This window comes from Oncorhynchus keta, chromosome 1 (genome assembly GCF_023373465.1).
Source record: "Oncorhynchus keta strain PuntledgeMale-10-30-2019 chromosome 1, Oket_V2, whole genome shotgun sequence".
NCBI classification, from domain to species: Eukaryota; Metazoa; Chordata; class Actinopteri; order Salmoniformes; family Salmonidae; genus Oncorhynchus; species Oncorhynchus keta.
This window is the reverse complement of record NC_068421.1, coordinates 24,803,550-24,826,529: the sequence shown is the minus strand read 5'-3', so window position 1 is coordinate 24,826,529 and position 22,980 is coordinate 24,803,550. Positions and strand designations below refer to the sequence as shown.

Here is a 22,980-nt window from a genome sequence, read left to right as displayed (position 1 = left end):
CTTTATAACACATCAGAACAGGGTGGTTCTGTGAAGGCTTTTACTGCTAATCCTGTTTGTGGAACAGACCAGTCTGTGACAAAAACAATGCTATTGTAGAAAATTTAGCCAAATGTTATACTGAAGCATGACTTGGTACAATGTTTTAGCTTATATGAGGTTCAGTTTATGTGAATAATAACAAATAAAGATCCATCCATTTGCAAGTGGTGACTGCAAGTGGCGTATTAGCTGACATTGTAAATAAGAATTTGTTCTTCACTGACTTGCCTATAAATAAAGGTTTGAAAAAAATAACATTGAATTTCAGCTGTCACAGAGTAGAGACAAAAACACTTACGAGTTTGAGTTAGTCACAGACACACAGCCAGACCTGTTATGGAAAGCACTGGGAACATCCAGCAGTGTGTGCTGTTGATTACCAGCCAGAGTATTCACACTAGATACTGTAGATTGTCTGGAGACACAGCTTTGTTGTCATTAGAAAATAGCATCTATACACATGAACTGGAGCAAAGGTGTCAGAATATGAGGCCTCAAGAAGAGTAAATGTAAACCGTCCTCGCCAACTACACAACACTTTATCTAGTGCACTTCTTGCATCTCACACGACTGTCTCCATGATATTATTTATGACATTGGTTTCATAATAACAGGAATTACACAAGGCTAATTTCTCGGTACATAATAATCCTTCCTACTACAGAAAGAGCTAGAGAGAAAGATATGAACTGATAGAAAGAGAAAACTAGAAAGAGAGAGATGTAGAGATAGAGAGAGAGGGAATGAGAGAGATGGAGGTGGTGTATGGTCTTCAAACCAGTGACCTTTCATAACCATCACGGTAACCGTTAGGCTACCTGCCACCCTAAACCATAGCATAGAAACACAATCATGTCAGCAATTAAGAGAGACAAAGACTGTCTGACATGGTTTTTAGATGTCTACTGTTTAGACTGAGTAATTGGATAGAGATCATTTTGGTCTGGTCACACATAAATTGACAATTCACAGAAACGTACACACAGCCATACACACAACTAGACACAGTCATTAGGTGTTGCCCCCCCGGATTATTATGAGCTGGACTTAATAACTAGTGGAGGGGCACCACGTGTCTTTAATGTATCAGCTCTGTGACCCGCTACATACGTGACACGATAAACACGCCTAAACATCTGCACATTTAGAGTGTTTTTCTCTCCCTCACTCACTCTCACTCCCTCCCACTCTTCTATTAATGGGGCTGCCAAGAGACAGAGAGAAGCTAATCAGAATGTGACAGAGAGAAGCTAATCAGAATGTGACAGAGAGAAGCTAATCAGAATGTGACAGAGAGAAGCTAATCAGAATGTGACAGAGAGAAGCTAATCAGAATGTGACAGAGAGAAACTAATCAGAATGTGACAGAGAGAAACTAATCAGAATGTGACAGAGAGAAGCTAATCAGACTGTGACAAAGAGAAGCTAATCAGAATGTGACAGAGAGAAGCTAATCAGAATGTGACAGAGAGAAGCTAATCAGAATGTGACAGAGAGAAGCTAATCAGAATGTGACAGAGAGAAACTAATCAGAATGTGACTTAGAGAAGCTAATAAGAATGTGACAGAGAGAAGTTAATCAGAATGTGACTTAGAGAAGCTAGAGGGAAGCTCATCAGAATGTGACAGAGAGAAGCTAATCAGAATGTGACAGAGGGAAGCTCATCAGAATGTGACAGAGATAAACTAATCAGAATGTGACAGAGAGAAGCTAAAGTCATTTAAGTTGTTTCACAAACATATATGTACATATGCAAACGCATATCTCCATTAAATAATTTATGATATTGGTTTTATACTAACAGGAATTACTTGGCTGATTTATTGGTAAAGTATAATAATAATTCCAACTAGAGAAAGAGCTAGAGAGAAAGATATAAACTAAGAGAGAGAGCTAAAAAGAGAGATGGTGAGATATGAAGAGCAAGGGAAAGGGGGGAGATGGTTCTCTCTGATGAGAGTGAAGAGTCTAACTCTGGAGCCTCCTCAGATCTCCTCCTGTCCTCATCTAACAATGACAGTGCACTCATGCAGCACACACTTCGGGCTGAGCCAGCTTCAATCCCTCTCCCTCCCTTTCCTCCAGAGAACAGGTTAGGATGAAACAGCATAAAACAGTGCGGGAGCCTTTCTCTATTAGTCTCCTATACTGTAGACTTGCTATCAATGATTCTCTCAGTTCCTAAAATCCTTTTAGCTCCGATGCAGAGTTCACTAAATAAGTTTCTTATTAGTCATGCCTGAACCAGGAGCTATGCTACTTTGTCTATTTGTCTGCCTTCCCAAATTTCCCCTGGCAAACCTTACAGCTCTCTGTGGCAATCTGTTTTGTAAATAGAGACTAAACCAAATAGGGGCTGTGATTGATTGGAAAGCATGGGAAACAGCTCAAGTGCCCAGATTGACTCATTTAGGGCCATTTACTGTTCCAATGAGAGGAGGCCTGCCCTGCCCTACCTGTGGCCATCAGGACTGGCTGAGGTGTGCCATGTTCAATTTCAGAGTAATAGGGGATTGTTTCCTTCTCAAATGGATCATTGTGCCCAAGCTCCCAGGAGATAATTGGAATGGACAGGTAGGTCTATTCTTCAAGCAGACACTGATCATGCAGTCTAGAGGGGGACCGAGACAGTCTGTCTGCTTGGTGAGTTATTTGGAGGTAAAGAAAAAGGAATATACAAACGGTGTGTCTAAAACTATAGTTTAACAGTTCTGGAACACATATTTAGAAAAAAAGCTCATTTAAATAATCCCTCAGGGGTTGGAATTTCTCACTATCTCATTAATTGTGTACTTTAGGAACTCAAATTCCCAGCCACTCCTGATTAATGTACCTAAGATGGTGAAGATCAAATGTAATATGAATTAGACAGACAATGAGGTCACCCAGGCTGTTAACACTGAATTAACGTACAGTCTAAGTCTAATAACCCAAAGAAATGTGCAGACAGACAACACGGCTTAACAGTTAAAGCCATTATAGGCTGTTAAGATTTGATGTAGGACCTTCATTTGATCACTCATTTGTTACTGAGAATTTTCCTGTAAAGCAGGAAATTAAAACTTGTTGTGTATTTGAGTTTTAATATAACTTCTAAAGTTTGTAATTTCTACTTTGAAATTTCAGATTTGATTTCTCCTAAATAAAAATGTATCACCTCTACAAAAATGTTGATTAATTCACATAATAATTCACATTTCCTGTTGCTGCGGGGAAAAAATTATGTTGTAGAAAACTGGCTCAAATTACGATCCTGCATCTGTAGCATTTCAGTATATGCCACAGGGATAGCACGGAGTCTACGAGACTGGTGCTCTGAACCACGTGTCCCCAAAAGGTAACATCTGGCTGGTGCCATGAGAACTAAAGTGAAGTGAAGCATTGTCTCTCTCCCACACTGGGCAGTTCCCTATCTATGCACCATTACAAATGGTCCTCCAGAAAATAATAAAACAGGGGAATGGCATGTAATGAAGTTGTTTCTGGCCTCCACCTTTTCCTAATGAAATGCTAGGCAATAACTCATTTAGGACATAATTATGATGGATGCGGCCGTGAGATTTGTTAAACCCCAGCGAGAGAGGAAAAGTGTTGATGAGTGAGGGAAAATAACTTCCCCGCTAAAGAGTCAGCTATCTGGACAATCTCTTTCTAAAATTATCTGCCGCAATTGTTGCAACCCCTATTACTAGCCTGTTCATCCTCTCTTTCGTATCGTCTGAGATACCCAAAGATTGGAAAGCTGTCGTGGTCATCCCCCTCTTCAAAGGGGGAGACACCCTAGACCCAAACTGGTACAGACCTATATCAATCCTACCCTGCCTTTGAAAGGTCTTCGAAAGCCAAGTTCACAAACAGATCACTGACCATTTCGAATCCCACCGTAACTTCTCCGCTATGCAATCTGGTTTCCAATCTGGTTTCCGAGCTGGTCATGAGTGCACCTCAGCCACGCTTAAAGTCATAAGCGATATCATTACCTTGAGGATCCACCAGGGGAAGAAGGGGTGTTTGGGTAAAGAGAGACAGAGAACTCGCATTGATTACTTTCTGCGAAAGCGATCAAATCAGTCGAATGTAGCACAGCAACTGGACCCAAACCATAGTGTGCAGTGCATCAGTACCACTGTCATGGAGGACGTAAACTCAAGCACCGAAGTAGCAACTGAGGTGGAACCAACAACAGGAGTGGAACTCACCCAGCCTCCCAGACCTGCAGTCGAGAGGAGACTACCATGGCGCAGACCGTATGTGAAGTGGCCTGGCGCCAGTGACAAGAAGTTGTGGGAAACAGTGAATACTGACCTTACCTTGACCCTCGAGAAACTTCGAGGCACAGTGGAGAAGAAGTTGGAGAGGATGGGGGACATCATCTATGAGTACGGGACAGAAAGATTTGGAGTGGAAGAGGCAAAAGGCGGGAGAAAGGTTCCAACCCCACCAGTTTCCAGGAGGCAACAAGAAATCAAGCGCCTCGTTCAAGAAAGGCGGCAGCTTAAGAAACAGTGGAAGAAGGCCTCGGAAGTGGAAAAGGAGGGCATAGAGGCACTTCAGGCTGACATCAAAACCCGGTTGGCATCCCTCCGTAGAGCAGAGAACCTACGGAAACGCAGAAGGAAGAAAGAACAAACTAGAACTCGATTCTATAAAGATCCCTTCAAGTTCCTTAAAAGTCTCTTCACAAAGGAAAAAAGTGGAGCTCTAAAAACAACAAAGAAAGACCTAGAGGAGCACCTGAGAACAACAAACTTTGACTCAAAGCGACATGAACATCTGGCCATCCCATCAGATATCCCACCTATTGAACCCCCGGAACATCATATTGAGACCAGCCCTCCGACATGGAAAGAGGTGGAAAACACAGTTCGACGGGCAAGAACAGCATCAGCCCCGGGGCCAAATGGAGTCCCGTACAAAGTGTATAAGAACGCACCAGACGTCCTGAGGTTCCTCTGGAGGCTTATGAGAACAGCTTGGCAGAAGAAGATAATACCCAAAGTGTGGCGTAGGGCAGGCGGGGTCCTGATCCCTAAGGAGAAGGATGCAGTGAACATCAGCCAATTCCGCCCAATCTCCTTACTGAATGTCGAGGGTAAAATCTTCTTTAGGGTCATTGCCCAGAGGATGGCCGAGTACCTGCAAAGGAATGCGTACGTCGATACATCTGTACAGAAGGCAGGAATATCAGGGTTATCTGGCTGCTTGGAACATTCCAGCATGATCTGGCACCAGATCCAAATGGCCAAGGTGGAGAAAAGGGACCTCCATGTAGTCTTCCTCGACCTCGCCAATGCATTTGGCTCTGTGCCCCATGAACTCCTGTGGTCTGCCTTCAGATTTTTCCACATACCGGACACCATCACAAACCTGGTGAAGTCGTACTTCCAGGATCTGCAATTCTGCTTCACCACCTCAGAGTTCACCACCTCATGGCAGTGCCTGAATGTAGGTATAATGGCGGGATGTACCATTTCTCCGTTGGCATTCACAATGGCAATGGAGGTTATCATCAGATCCTCAAAATGGGTTGCTGGTGGACAGCGAGTCGACTCTGGTTTCCGCCTCCCTCCACTCAGAGCCTACATGGACGACGTTACAACATTGACCACCACTGTCCCATGCACCAGAAGACTGCTCAGAAAACTCGACGAGAACATCAGCTGGGCCCGTATGAAGATTAAACCATCCAAGTCACGCAGCATCTCAATTGTGAAGGGAGTACTCTCTGACCTGAAATTCTTCATCGGAGATGACCAAATCCCAACAGTGTCTGAGCAGCCGGTAAAAAGCCTTGGAAGGCGGTATGATGCAAGCCTGAAGGACAAAGACCAGGTGCAACAGCTGCGGAAAGACATCAGTAGTAGCCTACAGTCCATCGACAACACCCAGCTACCTGGAAAGTTAAAGGCCTGGTGTCTGCAGTTTGGTCTCCTACCCCGGGTGTTGTGGCCCTTAGCACTGTATGAGGTTCCAATCTCAACAGTGGAGAAGATGGAAAGAGGAGTCACAGGCTACTTAAAGAAGTGGCTCGGAGTTCCACGATGCCTTACCACCATAGGCCTCTATGGAGATGGTGTCCTCAAGCTGCCCCTCACCAGTCTAACAGAGGAATTCAAGTGTGCAAAAACCAGGCTCCAGATGACACTGAATGAATCTCGAGACCCAGTGGTGAGCAACAACACGCCGAGCTTGGCAACTGGGCGCAAATGGAGGCCAGGAAAAGCAGTCCAGGAGGCAACAGCAGCCCTCAGACATGCTGACATTGTGGGTCATGTTCAGCAAGGGAGAGGAGGCCTTGGGCTAGCCGTGCTGCTTGGAGTAAGGCCACTGCACCACAGCGGCGGAAGATGGTAGTGCAGGAAGTACGCCTCTCTTGCCAAACAGGGACAGTGGACTCGATGGGACAGTGTGGAGAAGAGGAAGATCAGCTGGAAGGATCTGTGGGCCATGGAAGCGAGGCGGTTGAGCTTTTCCATCAGAGCAACATATGACGTCCTTCCAACACCAGTTAATCTTCACCAATGGTATGGTGAAGATCCGGACTGTGCCCTCTGTTCCATGGCAGCCAACCTCAGGCACATTCTCACAGGGTGTAAAACAAGCCTCACCCAAGGACGCTACACTTGGCGTCACAACCAAGTCCTTAAAAACCTTGCGTCCGCCCTGGAGGACAAGCGAGCTGCCACCAACTCCCTACCACCCACAGCAGCATCACACTCCTTACGGACAAACTTTGTCCGCGAAGGGGCTAAACCACCGAAGAGCGGCTCTACACCATTAGAGCGAGACCAGCTGCGCTTTTAAATGCAAGTAAAACTAAATGCATGCTCTTCAACCGATCCCTGCCCGCACCTGCCCCCCGTCTAGCATCACTACTCTGGACGGTTCTGACTGAGAATATGTGGACAACTACAAATGCTTAGTTGTCTGGTTAGACTGTAAACTCTCCTTCCAGACTCACATTAAGCATCTCCAATCCACTATATTAAATCTAGAATCGGCATCCTATTTCGCAACAAAGCATCCTTCACTGCCAAACATATCCTCGTAAAACTGACTATCCTACCGATCCTTGACCTCGGCGATGTCATTTACAAAATAACCTCCAACACTCTACTCAGCAAATTGGATGCAGTCTATCACAGTGCCATCCGTTTTGTCACCAAAGTCCCATATACTACCCACCACTGCGACCTGTATGCTCTCGTTGGCTGGCCCTCGCTTCTTATTCGTCGCCAAACCCACTGGCTCCAGGTCATCTACAAGTATTTTCTAGGTAATGCCCCACCTTATTTCAGCTCACTGGTCACCACAGCAGCACCCACCCGTAGGACGCGCTCCAGCAGGTATATTTCACTGGTTACCCCCAAAGCCAATTCCTACTTTGGCCTCCTTTCCTTCCAGTTCTATGCTGCCAATGACTGGAACGAATTGCAAAAATCACTGTCAGAGCAGCTTACAGATCATTGCACCTGTACATATCCCACCTATAAATAGCCCATCCAACTATCTCATCCCCATATTGTAATTTTTATTTTGCTCCTTTGCACCCCAGTATCTCTACTACGCACACTCATCTTCTGCACATCTATCACTACAGTATTTAACTGCTAAACTGTAATTACTTCGCCACTACGGCCTATTTATTGCCTTACCTCCCTAATCTTACCTCATTTCCACACACTGTATATAAACTTTTCTATTGTGTTATTGACTGTACGTTTGTTTTTTCCATGTGTAACTCTGTGTTGTTGTTTGTGTCGCACACATATTTGCTTTATCTTGGCTAGGTCGCAGTTGTAAATAAGAACGTGTTCTCAACTGGCCTACCTGGTTAAATAAAGGTGAAATAAAATAAAAAATAAAAATCTTCATAATGTGGATCGTGAACTATTTAGATTGGCTTGCAAAATTCCGGGAACAATCAATAAATTCCCTTGTTTTCCCGAAATCCCGTTTGGAGGATTACCGGAGTCAGAAGGGAATAGGCAGGAAATCCGGAATCCACCAACCAGGATTTCAGGATAAGCAAGGAATTCATATTATTTAAAAACCAAAAATTCCCAAATGAGCTACAGTTAGAGTTAGAGTTCAGAGGAATGAGTTTGTTTGGTGAATTCCATTCCGTGGTTGAAAGGGACACTAAGAAACCCTGAGTGGTGGAGAAGAAGAGAGAAAGAAATGGAGAAAAGGAATGAACTTCAAAAGTCTGCGTGATACCCCCAGTGCGATGAGAGTGCTTTACACAATCTCAAGAGGCAGGGCAGAAAAACAAAGCAGCTCGGCAGTCAGTCGAGGATATGTGAGATTGAGAACAACAGAGAAGAAAGAAAAACAGGAAGGGCTTTAATATGTGAACTCTCTCTGAAACAGCCAGCCTCTAGCCTTCCTATCACACCATGTCCAAATCAAATACATTCATACTGAGCCACCGATGGAATCCAAAAGACCTGCAGTGCTATGCTCAAGAGGACAACACGTGGCAAAGGAAGCATAGAACAACAACCATGTCCGCCATTGTAAGAGAGAGAAGACTGACTGGCATGGTTTCTAGATGTCCATTGTTTAGGACACCCTCAGCGGGAATGATACCATCCGGAAACATCAGGTTTTCAGGGATACAGTATCTACAACCTAGCTTCCTTTTCCCCTGAAACCCAGATGTGGGGATCCTGCTTAGTGTTGATTCACAAACATACAAGTATATATGCAAACACTCTTGCAGAGCTCAGAGGTTGGTTGTTTTGGTTGAGGAGCATGTGGCTGTTGCCCTGCGCTGTAGTAAACCGCACCATCTCTATACGGCTACTAATGAAGGCAACTGTATGCAGTTGCACTGTGTGACTCACTGAGCTGGCTGCTCTTAGGGCTGGACTACTGCTCACTGGGGCACTATGCATCAGTCTCTCTACTGCAGTTCCATAGATTGAGCCATAAATAAAGAAGATCACACAATTGTTTATGTGGACTCAAGTCTCACTTTTTCTCTTTGCTTTTCTCTCACTGTCTGTCTGTTTCTCTGTCTGTTTCTCTGTCTGTTTCTCTGTTTCTCTGTTTGCTTGTCTCTCTCTCCCTGTCTGTCTGTCTGTCTGTCTGTCTGTCTGTCTGTCTGTCTGTCTGTCTGTCTGTCTGTCTGTCTGTCTGTCTGTCTGTCTTCTGTTTTGAATATATTCATTTGAAATCCACTGGGTTGCTATAACTAGGAAACACACAAGAAGGGATGCAGATCATGTAGACAGATAGCAGACAGTTTCTAGCCTGGCCTCCTTTATGCACCACTATCATCTAGATGTCTTTGTATTGGAACATTGTTTCCTAGTTTGGAGAATGAGGTAAATCAGATTCACAAAACAAGTGGATTAACTTAATTAATCACTCCTCCGTTTTGACAGTGACCTTCGCTTCTCAACCACAATAGGGATTAGGGGAAGTTGATGACATATGCCATGCAGCAGAGAAAGATTAGAGTTTTCCCAGGACAGAATTATTGAAATGTGCTATTCAGAATTCCTTCACGGTGCCGGGCTACAGTGGGATAAGATGCAATATGGTACAGTACAAAACCTCTCAGTTACAGTTGAAGTCGGAAGTTTACATACACCTTAGCCGAATAAATGTATGTTTTTCACAATTCCTGACATTTAATCAGAGTAAAAATTCCCTGTCTTAGTTCAGTTAGGATCACCACTTTATTTAAGAATGTGAAATGTCAGTTGAGAGAATGATTTATTTTAGCTTTTATTTATTTCATCACATTCCCATTGGGTCAGAAGTTTCCATACACTCAATTAGTATTTTGTAGCATTGCCTTTAAATGGTTTAACTTGGGTCAAACATTTTGGGTAGCCTTCTACAAGCTTCCCACAATAAGTTAGGTGAATTTTGGCCCATTCCTCCTGACAGAGCTGGTGTAACTAAGTCAGGTTTGTAGGCTTCCTTGCTCGCACATGCTTTTTGAGTTCTGCCCACACATTTTCAATAGGATTGAGGTCATGGCTTTGTGATGGCCACTCCAATACCTTGACTTTGTTGTCCTTAAGTCATTTTGCCAATACTTTGGAAGTATGCTTGGGGTCATTGTTCATTTGGAAGACCCATTTGCGACAAAGCTTTAACTGACTGATGTCTTGAGATGCTGCTTCAATCTATCCACGTAATTTTCTCCCTCATGATGCCATATATTTTGTGAAGTGCACCAGTCCCTCCTGTAGCAAAGCACCCCCACAACATGATGCTGCCACCCCCGTGCTTCATGGTTGCGATGGTGTTTATCGGCTTGCAAGCCTCCCCCTTTTCCCTCCAAACATAACACTGGTCATTATGGCCAAACAGTTCTATGTTTGTTTCCTCAGACCAGAGGACATTTCTCCAAAAAGTATGATCTTTGTCCCCATGTGCAGTTGCAAAGCGTAGTCTGGCTTTTTTATGGCAGTTTTGGAGCAGTGGCTTCTTCCTTGCTGAGTGGCCTTTCGGGTTATGTCGATATAGGACTCGTTTTACTCTGGATATAGATACTTTTGTACCTGTTTCCTCCAGCATCTTCAAACAGTCTTTTGCTGTTGTTCTGGGATTGATTTGCACGATTTGCACTTTTCGCACCAAAGTACGTTCATCTCGTGGAGACAGAACGTGTCTCCTTCCTGAGCCGTATGACGGCTGCGTGGTCCAATAGTGTTTATACTTGCGTACTATTGTTTGTGCAGATGAACGTGGTACCTTCAGGCGTTTGGAAATTGCTCCCAAGGATGAATCATACTTGTGAAGTTCTACCATTTTTTTCTGAGGTCTTGGCTGATTTCTTTTGATTTTCCCATGATGTCAAGCAAAGAGGCACTGAGTTTGAAGGTAGGCCTTGAAATACATCCACAGGTACTCCTCCAAATGACTCAAATGATGTCAATTAGCCTATAAGAAGCTTCTAAAGCCATAACATCATTTTCTAGAATTTGCCAATCTGTTTAAAGGCACAGTCAACTTAGTGTATGTAAACTTATGAACCACTGGAATTGTGATACAGTGATTCCTAAGTGAAATAATCTGTCTGTAAACAATTGTTGGAAAAATGACTTGTGTAATGTACGAAGTAGATGTCCTAACCGACTTGCCAGAACTATAGTTTGTTAATTAACAAGAAATTTGTGGATTGGTTGAAAAACGAGTTTTAATGACTCCAACCTAAGTGTATGTAAACTTAACCACTAGGCTACAACTGTATGTAGCCTAGTGGTTAGAGCATTGGACTAGTAACCGAAAGGTTGTAAGATTGAATCTCCAAACTGACAAGGTAAAAATCTGTAATTTCTGCTCCTGAACAAGACAGTTAACCCAGTGTTTCCCGGTAGGCCGTCATTGAAAATAGAATTTGTTCTTAACTGACTTGCCTAGATAAATAATGGTGAAATAAAAATTCAAAAATGTCAGGAAAAATTGCAAGATACTGTACTTGTACACAGAAAAAGCATCTGGTGTAGCTTACATTGAAGTCCACTGTCACTGTAAACAAAAGTATTGCAGCACCCACAACAGCTACAGAAGCGGGAAAGTTTTAATTTGCAGTGGGGATTCGATTATGGCTACGGTTTGTGTATTCAAGAACTCATATCCTTTGTGAAATGATACGCATAATATTTCTTAGGGCCCATGCTATTGATTCATACGAAGGAAGGAAGTCAGTTCAAGTTATTCCTGGGGCCATATGAAAGACAATACTGCCATGGGTCATACAATAAATAATATGCGTTCACCTTTATCCTCACTTGAATGAAACCTGAGGTCAGGTGGGAGCAGCAAGGTCACTGGACTACCAGCTCAATGCAAAGGGAGGAATGAGATCAGCGATAGGGACGATGGGTGACCACTGATTTCTGGTGACACAGGAACAATCAATTGCCATGCACAAGTGTCTTCTAAACGAAGGACGCTGTTGGAAATGCTGATATGGGACAGTGAAGGACATTTCCTCTCTCTGTGACGCGTGTGCCACTTCAGTATGTACTGGGATTGGTGTGCTATTGTTTCATGTCAGCTGGATGGGGTAGGGTAAATGTTACTGTAAAGTAGGCTGATTGCTGACTGGTAACCGTGTGCGCATATGTGTGTCAATGTATGTGTGTGTGTGTGTGTGTGTGTGTGTGTGTGTGTGTGTGTGTGTGTGTGTGTGTGTGTGTGTGTGTGTGTGTGTGTGTGTGTGTGTGTGTGTGTGTGTGTGTGTGGTGTGGTCAGTGTATGTATGTGTGAGCATCAGTGTGTGTGTGTGTGAGGCAGGATGGGAGTAGGTACGACGAGGGACTGTAAATAACAACAGCCACAGGGCGGTGGAAGGGGGAAACGTGCCGTGAATTTACCCCCCCCCTCTCCCTCCCCCCTCAACCGACCAACACCTAACCCCCTCATAAGTCCCACCCAGAAATGCAGGAGATGGACGATAGGAGTGCAATGTGCTGTTTCTGTAGGCATGACATTAAAATGTGGTGACTAGCGTTACATAAGGTCCGAGGGCGGAGCTCAGGAGGGGGGGTTGTTTATCCTAGCAGGGTCCACTTTAAAGGTTGTCCTGGGAGTGGTACAGGAGGCACTGCATATGACACTGCATATGACAGGCCCCAGTGACGTAGAAGAGTAACAGTCACAGAGGGTTAAGAAGTCCAGAGGAGCCAGTAGGACCGCTGTAACAGACCCAACACCACTCTCCATCTTCCTCGTCTCTCCTTCCCCTCTCTCCCGGGGACAAGTGAATTGTATGTTCATTACCCAGCATGTCACCTGTCCTTGACACCTATCCATCTCTCTCTCCCGGTACTGCAGCTTATGATGGAAGTCATGTTCTCCTCCATATCATGCACCGGCACGCAAGCACGCACGCACGCACACACACACACACACACACACACACACACACACACACACACACACACACACACACACACACACACACACACACACACACACACACACACACACACACACACACACACACATGGAGAATAAACACAGACATACTGTACATATTGACAATTGCACGCAGACATACTGTACACCAAGAATGCAGGGGGGGGTTCATAAACAATCCTAATTCTGCTCCCCTCCCCCATCCTCCCCCAGTCAGGCCCAAGGTTAACTGAGGGGCAGCCCACCTGAAGTGGTGTCTAAACGGTGGACAGCCCACCTGAAGTGGTGTCTAAACGGTGGACAGCCCACCTGAAGCGGTGTCTAAACGGTGGACAGTCCACCTGAAGTGGTGTCTAAACGGTGGACAGAACACCTGAAGTGGTGTCTAAACGGTGGACAGCCCACCTGAAGTGGTGTCTAAACGGTGGACAGTCCACCTGAAGTGGTGTCTAAACGGTGGACAGTCCACCTGAAGCTGTGTCTAAACGGTGGACAGGCCACCTGAAGCGGTGTCTAAACGGTGGACAGGCCACCTGAAGTGGTGTCTAATCTGTGGACAGGCCACCTGGAGCGGTGTCTAAACGGTGGACAGGCCACCTGAAGTGGTGTCTAAACGGTGGACAGCCCACCTGAAGCGGTGTCTAAACGGTGGACAGCCCACCTGAAGCTGTGTCTAAACGGTGGACAGCCCACATGAAGCGGTGTCTAAATGGTGGACAGCACACCTGAAGCTGTGTCTAAATGGTGGACAGCCCACCTGAAGTGGTGTCTAAACGGTGGACAGCCCACCTGAAGCGGTGTCTAAACGGTGGACAGCCCACCTGAAGCTGTGTCTAAACGGTGGACAGCCCACCTGAAGCGGTGTCTAAACGGTGGACAGCCCACCTGAAGTGGTGTCTAAACGGTGGACAGCCCACCTGAAGTGGTGTCTTAACGGTGGACAGCCCACCTGAAGCTGTGTCTAAACGGTGGACAGCCCACCTGAAGCGGTGTCTTAACGGTGGACAGCCCACCTGAAGCTGTGTCTAAACGGTGGACAGCCCACCTGAAGCTGTGTCTAAACGGTGGACAGCCCACCTGAAGCGGTGTCTAAACGGTGGGCAGCCCACCTGAAGCTGTGTCTAAACGGTGGACAGCCCACCTGAAGCTGTGTCTAAACGGTGGACAGCCCACCTGAAGAGGTGTCTAAACGGTGGACAGCCCACCTGAAGCTGTGTCTAAACGGTGGACAGCCCACCTGAAGCTGTGTCTAAACGGTGGACAGCCCACCTGAAGCGGTGTCTAAACGGTGGGCAGCCCACCTGAAGCTGTGTCTAAACGGTGGACAGCCCACCTGAAGCTGTGTCTAAACGGTGGACAGCCCACCTGAAGCGGTGTCTAAACGGTGGGCAGCCCACCTGAAGCTGTGTCTAAACGGTGGACAGCCCACCTGAAGCTGTGTCTAAACGGTGGACAGCCCACCTGAAGAGGTGTCTAAACGGTGGACAGCCCACCTGAAGCTGTGTCTAAACGGTGGACAGCCCACCTGAAGCTGTGTCTAAACGGTGGACAGCCCACCTGAAGCGGTGTCTAAACGGTGGACAGCCCACCTGAAGCGGTGTCTAAACGGTGGACAGCCCACCTGAAGCGGTGTCTAAACGGTGGACAGCCCACCTGAAGTGGTGTCTTAACGGTGGACAGCGCACCTGAAGCGGTGTCTAAACGGTGGACAGGCCACCTGAAGTGGTGTCTAAACGGTGGACAGTCCACCTGAAGTGGTGTCTAAACCGTGGACAGGCCACCTGAAGTGGTGTCTAAACCGTGGACAGGCCACCTGAAGCGGTGTCTAAACGGTGGACAGGCCACCTGAAGTGGTGTCTAAACGGTGGACAGCCCACCTGAAGCAGTGTCTAAACGGTGGACAGGCCACCTGAAGTGGTGTCTAAACGGTGGACAGCCCACCTGAAGCGGTGTCTAAACGGTGGACAGGCCACCTGAAGTGGTGTCTAAACGGTGGACAGCCCACCTGAAGCGGTGTCTAAACGGTGGACAGGCCACCTGAAGTGGTGTCTAATCTGTGGACAGGCCACCTGGAGCGGTGTCTAAACGGTGGACAGGCCACCTGAAGCTGTGTCTAAACGGTGGACAGCCCACCTGAAGCGGTGTCTAAACAGTAGACAGGCCACCTGAAGCGGTGTCTTAACGGTGGACAGCCCACCTGAAGCTGTGTCTAAACGGTGGACAGCCCACCTGAAGTGGTGTCTAAACGGTGGACAGCCCACCTGAAGCGGTGTCTAAACGGTGTACAGCCCACCTGAAGCTGTGTCTAAACGGTGGACAGCCCACATGAAGCGGTGTCTAAACGGTGGACAGCACACCTGAAGCTGTGTCTAAATGGTGGACAGCCCACCTGAAGTGGTGTCTAAACGGTGGACAGCCCACCTGAAGCGGTGTCTAAACGGTGGACAGTCCACCTGAAGTGGTGTCTAAACGGTGGACAGCCCACCTGAAGCGGTGTCTAAACGGTGGACAGTCCACCTGAAGCGGTGTCTAAACGGTGGACAGCCCACCTGAAGCGGTGTCTAAACGGTGGACAGCCCACCTGAAGCGGTGTCTAAACGGTGGACAGCCCACCTGAAGCGGTGTCTAAACGGTGGACAGGCCACCTGAAGTGGTGTCTAAACGGTGGACAGGCCAACTGAAGTGGTGTCTAAACGGTGGACAGCGCACCTGAAGCGGTGTCTAAACGGTGGACAGCGCACCTGAAGCGGTGTCTAAACGGTGGACAGCCCACCTGAAGCGGTGTCTAAACGGTGGACAGCCCACCTGAAGCGGTGTCTAAACGGTGGACAGCCCACCTGAAGCGGTGTCTAAACGGTGGACAGTCCACCTGAAGCGGTGTCTAAACGGTGGACAGCCCACCTGAAGCGGTGTCTAAACGGTGGACAGCCCACCTGAAGCGGTGTCTAAACGGTGGACAGCCCACCTGAAGCGGTGTCTAAACGGTGGGCAGCCCACCTGAAGCGGTGTCTAAACGGTGGACAGCCCACCTGAAGCGGTGTCTAAACGGTGGACAGTCCACCTGAAGCGGTGTCTAAACGGTGGACAGCCCACCTGAAGCGGTGTCTAAACGGTGGGCAGCCCACCTGAAGCGGTGTCTAAACGGTGGGCAGCCCACCTGAAGCGGTGTCTAAACGGTGGACAGCCCACCTGAAGCGGTGTCTAAACGGTGGACAGTCCACCTGAAGCGGTGTCTAAACGGTGGACAGCCCACCTGAAGCGGTGTCTAAACGGTGGGCAGCCCACCTGAAGCGGTGTCTAAACGGTGGACAGCCCACCTGAAGCGGTGTCTAAACGGTGGACAGCCCACCTGAAGCGGTGTCTAAACGGTGGACAGCCCACCTGAAGTGGTGTCTAAATGGTGGACAGTCCACCTGAAGCGGTGTCTAAACGGTGGACAGCCCACCTGAAGCGGTGTCTAAACGGTGGACAGCCCACCTGAAGTGGTGTCTTAACGGTGGACAGCGCACCTGAAGCGGTGTCTAAACGGTGGACAGGCCACCTGAAGTGGTGTCTAAACGGTGGACAGTCCACCTGAAGTGGTGTCTAAACCGTGGACAGGCCACCTGAAGTGGTGTCTAAACCGTGGACAGGCCACCTGAAGCGGTGTCTAAACGGTGGACAGGCCACCTGAAGTGGTGTCTAAACGGTGGACAGCCCACCTGAAGCAGTGTCTAAACGGTGGACAGGCCACCTGAAGTGGTGTCTAAACGGTGGACAGCCCACCTGAAGCGGTGTCTAAACGGTGGACAGGCCACCTGAAGTGGTGTCTAAACGGTGGACAGCCACCTGAAGCGGTGTCTAAACGGTGGACAGGCCACCTGAAGTGGTGTCTAAACGGTGGACAGCGCACACCTAAACGGTGGACAGCCCACCTGAAGCGGTGTCTAAACGGTGGACAGCCCACCTGAAGAGGTGTCTAAACGGTGGACAGTCCACCTGAAGTGGTGTCTAAACGGTGGACAGGCCACCTGAAGTGGTGTCTAAACGGTGGACAGGCCACCTGAAGCGGTGTCTAAACGGTGGACAGCCCACCTGAAGTGGTGTCTAAACGGTGGACAGCCCACCTGAAGCGGTGTCTAAACGGTGGACAGCCCACCTGAAGCGGTGTCTAAACGGTGGACAGCCCACCTGAAGCGGTGTCTAAATGGTGGACAGCCCACCTGAAGCGGTGTCTAAACGGTGGACAGCCCACCTGAAGCGGTGTCTAAACGGTGGACAGCCCACCTGAAGTGGTGTCTAAACGGTGGACAGCCCACCTGAAGCGGTGTCTAAACGGTGGACAGCCCACCTGAAGCGGTGTCTAAACGGTGGACAGCCCACCTGAAGCGGTGTCTAAATGGTGGACAGCCCACCTGAAGCGGTGTCTAAACGGTGGACAGCCCACCTGAAGTGGTGTCTAAACGGTGGACAGCCCACCTGAAGCGGTGTCTAAACGGTGGACAGCCCACCTGAAGTGGTGTCTAAACGGTGGACAGCCCACCTGAAGCGGTGTCTAAACGGTGGACAGCCCACCTGAAGTGGTGTCTAAACGGTGGACAGCCCACCTGAAGCGGTGTCTAAACGGTGGACAGCCCACCTGAAGCGGTGTCTAAACGGTGGACAGCCCACCTGAAGCGGTGTCTAAACGGTGGACAGGCCACCTGAAGCGGTGTCTAAACGGTGGACAGCCCACCTGAAGCGGTGTCTAAACGGTGGACAGCCCACCTGAAGCAGTGTCTAAACGGTGGACAGCCCACCTGAAGCAGTGTCTAAACGGTGGACAGGCCACCTGAAGCGGTGTCTAAACGGTGGACAGCCCACCTGAAGTGGTGTCTAAACGGTGGACAGCCCACCTGAAGCAGTGTCTAAACGGTGGACAGGCCACCTGAAGCGGTGTCTAAACGGTGGACAGCCCACCTGAAGCGGTGTCTAAACGGTGGACAGCCCACCTGAAGCGGTGTCTAAACGGTGGACAGCCCACCTGAAGCTGTGTCTAAACGGTGGACAGCCCACCTGAAGCGGTGTCAAAATGGTGGACAGCCCACCTGAAGCGATGTCTAAATGGTGGACAGGCCACCTGAAGTGGTGTCTAAACGGTGGACAGGCCACCTGAAGCTGTGTCTAAACGGTGGACAGGCCACCTGAAGCGGTGTCTAAACGGTGGACAGGCCACCTGAAGCGGTGTCTAAACGGTGGACAGGCCACCTGAAGCTGTGTCTAATCGGTGGACAGCCCACCTGAAGCTGTGTCTAAACGGTGGACAGCCCACCTGAAGTGGTGTCTAAACGGTGGACAGCCCACCTGAAGCGGTGTCTAAACGGTGGACAGCCCACCTGAAGCGGTGTCTAAACGGTGGACAGTCCACCTGAAGCGGTGTCTAAACGGTGGACAGCCCACCTGAAGCGGTGTCTAAACGGTGGGCAGCCCACCTGAAGCGGTGTCTAAACGGTGGGCAGCCCACCTGAAGCGGTGTCTAAACGGTGGACAGCCCACCTGAAGCGGTGTCTAAACGGTGGACAGTCCACCTGAAGCGGTGTCTAAACGGTGGACAGCCCACCTGAAGCGGTGTCTAAACGGTGGGCAGCCCACCTGAAGCGGTGTCTAAACGGTGGACAGCCCACCTGAAGCGGTGTCTAAACGGTGGACAGCCCACCTGAAGCGGTGTCTAAACGGTGGACAGCCCACCTGAAGTGGTGTCTAAATGGTGGACAGTCCACCTGAAGCGGTGTCTAAACGGTGGACAGCCCACCTGAAGCGGTGTCTAAACGGTGGACAGCCCACCTGAAGTGGTGTCTTAACGGTGGACAGCGCACCTGAAGCGGTGTCTAAACGGTGGACAGGCCACCTGAAGTGGTGTCTAAACGGTGGACAGTCCACCTGAAGTGGTGTCTAAACCGTGGACAGGCCACCTGAAGTGGTGTCTAAACCGTGGACAGGCCACCTGAAGCGGTGTCTAAATGGTGGACAGGCCACCTGAAGTGGTGTCTAAACGGTGGACAGCCCACCTGAAGCAGTGTCTAAACGGTGGACAGGCCACCTGAAGTGGTGTCTAAACGGTGGACAGCCCACCTGAAGCGGTGTCTAAACGGTGGACAGGCCACCTGAAGTGGTGTCTAAACGGTGGACAGCGCACCTGAAGCGGTGTCTAAACGGTGGACAGGCCACCTGAAGTGGTGTCTAAACGGTGGACAGCGCACATGAAGCGGTGTCTAAACGGTGGACAGCCCACCTGAAGCGGTGTCTAAACGGTGGACAGCCCACCTGAAGAGGTGTCTAAACGGTGGACAGTCCACCTGAAGTGGTGTCTAAACCGTGGACAGGCCACCTGAAGTGGTGTCTAAACGGTGGACAGGCCACCTGAAGCGGTGTCTAAACGGTGGACAGCCCACCTGAAGTGGTGTCTAAACGGTGGACAGCCCACCTGAAGCGGTGTCTAAACGGTGGACAGCCCACCTGAAGCGGTGTCTAAACGGTGGACAGCCCACCTGAAGCGGTGTCTAAATGGTGGACAGCCCACCTGAAGCGGTGTCTAAACGGTGGACAGCCCACCTGAAGCGGTGTCTAAACGGTGGACAGCCCACCTGAAGTGGTGTCTAAACGGTGGACAGCCCACCTGAAGCGGTGTCTAAACGGTGGACAGCCCACCTGAAGCGGTGTCTAAACGGTGGACAGCCCACCTGAAGCGGTGTCTAAATGGTGGACAGCCCACCTGAAGCGGTGTCTAAACGGTGGACAGCCCACCTGAAGTGGTGTCTAAACGGTGGACAGCCCACCTGAAGCGGTGTCTAAACGGTGGACAGCCCACCTGAAGTGGTGTCTAAACGGTGGACAGCCCACCTGAAGCGGTGTCTAAACGGTGGACAGCCCACCTGAAGTGGTGTCTAAACGGTGGACAGCCCACCTGAAGCGGTGTCTAAACGGTGGACAGCCCACCTGAAGCGGTGTCTAAACGGTGGACAGCCCACCTGAAGCGGTGTCTAAACGGTGGACAGGCCACCTGAAGCGGTGTCTAAACGGTGGACAGCCCACCTGAAGCGGTGTCTAAACGGTGGACAGCCCACCTGAAGCAGTGTCTAAACGGTGGACAGCCCACCTGAAGCAGTGTCTAAACGGTGGACAGGCCACCTGAAGCGGTGTCTAAACGGTGGACAGCCCACCTGAAGTGGTGTCTAAACGGTGGACAGCCCACCTGAAGCAGTGTCTAAACGGTGGACAGGCCACCTGAAGCGGTGTCTAAACGGTGGACAGCCCACCTGAAGCGGTGTCTAAACGGTGGACAGCCCACCTGAAGCGGTGTCTAAACGGTGGACAGCCCACCTGAAGCTGTGTCTAAACGGTGGACAGCCCACCTGAAGCGGTGTCAAAATGGTGGACAGCCCACCTGAAGCGATGTCTAAATGGTGGACAGGCCACCTGAAGCGGTGTCTAAACGGTGGACAGGCCACCTGAAGCTGTGTCTAAACGGTGGACAGGCCACCTGAAGCGGTGTCTAAACGGTGGACAGGCCACCTGAAGCGGTGTCTAAACGGTGGACAGGCCACCTGAAGCTGTGTCTAATCGGTGGACAGCCCACCTGAAGCTGTGTCTAAACGGTGGACAGCCCACCTGAAGTGGTGTCTAAACGGTGGACAGCCCACCTGAAGCGGTGTCTAAACGGTGGACAGCCCACCTGAAGCTGTGTCTAAACGGTGGACAGCCCACGTGAAGCGGTGTCTAAACGGTGGACAGCCCACCTGAAGCTGTGTCTAAACGGTGGACAGCCCACCTGAAGCGGTGTCTAAACGGTGGACAGCCCACCTGAAGTGGTGTCTAAACGGTGGACAGCCCACCTGAAGCGGTGTCTAAACGGTGGACAGCCCACCTGAAGCGGTGTCTAAACGGTGGACAGCCCACCTGAAGCGGTGTCTAAACGGTGGACAGCCCACCTGAAGCGGTGTCTAAACGGTGGACAGCCCACCTGAAGTGGTGTCTAAACGGTGGACAGCCCACCTGAAGCGGTGTCTAAACAGTGGACAGCCCACCTGAAGTGGTGTCTAAACGGTGGACAGCCCACCTGAAGCGGTGTCTAAACGGTGGACAGCCCACCTGAAGCTGTGTCTAAATGGTGGACAGCCCACCTGAAGCGGTGTCTAAACGGTGGACAGCCCACCTGAAGTGGTGTCTAAACGGTGGACAGCCCACCTGAAGTGGTGTCTTAATGGTGGACAGCCCACCTGAAGCTGTGTCTAAACGGTGGACAGCCCACCTGAAGCGGTGTCTTAACGGTGGACAGCCCACCTGAAGCTGTGTCTAAACAGTGGGCAGCCCACCTGAAGCTGTGTCTAAACGGTGGACAGCCCACCTGAAGCTGTGTCTAAACGGTGGACAGCCCACCTGAAGTGGTGTCTAAACCGTGGACAGCCCACCTGAAGCGGTGTCTAAACGGTGGGCAGCCCACCTGAAGCGGTGTCTAAACGGTGGGCAGCCCACCTGAAGCGGTGTCTAAACGGTGGACAGCCCACCTGAAGCGGTGTCTAAACGGTGGACAGTCCACCTGAAGCGGTGTCTAAACGGTGGACAGCCCACCTGAAGCGGTGTCTAAACGGTGGGCAGCCCACCTGAAGCGGTGTCTAAACGGTGGACAGCCCACCTGAAGCGGTGTCTAAACGGTGGACAGCCCACCTGAAGCGGTGTCTAAACGGTGGACAGCCCACCTGAAGTGGTGTCTAAATGGTGGACAGTCCACCTGAAGCGGTGTCTAAACGGTGGACAGCCCACCTGAAGCGGTGTCTAAACGGTGGACAGCCCACCTGAAGTGGTGTCTTAACGGTGGACAGCGCACCTGAAGCGGTGTCTAAACGGTGGACAGGCCACCTGAAGTGGTGTCTAAACGGTGGACAGTCCACCTGAAGTGGTGTCTAAACCGTGGACAGGCCACCTGAAGTGGTGTCTAAACCGTGGACAGGCCACCTGAAGCGGTGTCTAAACGGTGGACAGGCCACCTGAAGTGGTGTCTAAACGGTGGACAGCCCACCTGAAGCAGTGTCTAAACGGTGGACAGGCCACCTGAAGCGGTGTCTAAACGGTGGACAGGCCACCTGAAGTGGTGTCTAAACGGTGGACAGCGCACCTGAAGCGGTGTCTAAACGGTGGACAGGCCACCTGAAGTGGTGTCTAAACGGTGGACAGCGCACATGAAGCGGTGTCTAAACGGTGGACAGCCCACCTGAAGCGGTGTCTAAACGGTGGACAGCCCACCTGAAGCGGTGTCTAAACGGTGGACAGCCCACCTGAAGTGGTGTCTAAACGGTGGACAGTCCACCTGAAGTGGTGTCTAAACCGTGGACAGGCCACCTGAAGTGGTGTCTAAACGGTGGACAGGCCACCTGAAGCGGTGTCTAAACGGTGGACAGCCCACCTGAAGTGGTGTCTAAACGGTGGACAGCCCACCTGAAGCGGTGTCTAAACGGTGGACAGCCCACCTGAAGCGGTGTCTAAACGGTGGACAGCCCACCTGAAGCGGTGTCTAAATGGTGGACAGCCCACCTGAAGCGGTGTCTAAACGGTGGACAGCCCACCTGAAGTGGTGTCTAAACGGTGGACAGCCCACCTGAAGTGGTGTCTAAACGGTGGACAGCCCACCTGAAGCGGTGTCTAAACGGTGGACAGCCCACCTGAAGCGGTGTCTAAACGGTGGACAGCCCACCTGAAGCGGTGTCTAAATGGTGGACAGCCCACCTGAAGCGGTGTCTAAACGGTGGACAGCCCACCTGAAGTGGTGTCTAAACGGTGGACAGCCCACCTGAAGCGGTGTCTAAACGGTGGACAGCCCACCTGAAGTGGTGTCTAAACGGTGGACAGCCCACCTGAAGCGGTGTCTAAACGGTGGACAGCCCACCTGAAGCGGTGTCTAAACGGTGGACAGCCCACCTGAAGCGGTGTCTAAACGGTGGACAGGCCACCTGAAGCGGTGTCTAAACGGTGGACAGCCCACCTGAAGCGGTGTCTAAACGGTGGACAGCCCACCTGAAGCAGTGTCTAAACGGTGG

The 22,980-nt window shown here is 50.0% G+C and overlaps 1 protein-coding gene across 2 annotated transcripts in view; it reads right to left on the bottom strand.

The window, feature by feature from the left end:
- Positions 1-22,980, bottom strand: part of LOC118397138 (CXADR-like membrane protein) — a 115,590-nt gene that overhangs the window by 67,399 nt on the left and 25,211 nt on the right. The window contains exon 1 of one of the 2 annotated variants that reach the window (XM_052518974.1): positions 4,354-5,427. The exons of the other annotated variant lie outside the window; for it this stretch is intronic. The gene's annotated coding sequence lies outside the window, so the exon portion shown is untranslated. Of the gene's footprint in view, positions 1-4,353; positions 5,428-22,980 lie in introns of those variants that run through there. 2 annotated transcript variants of the gene reach the window in all.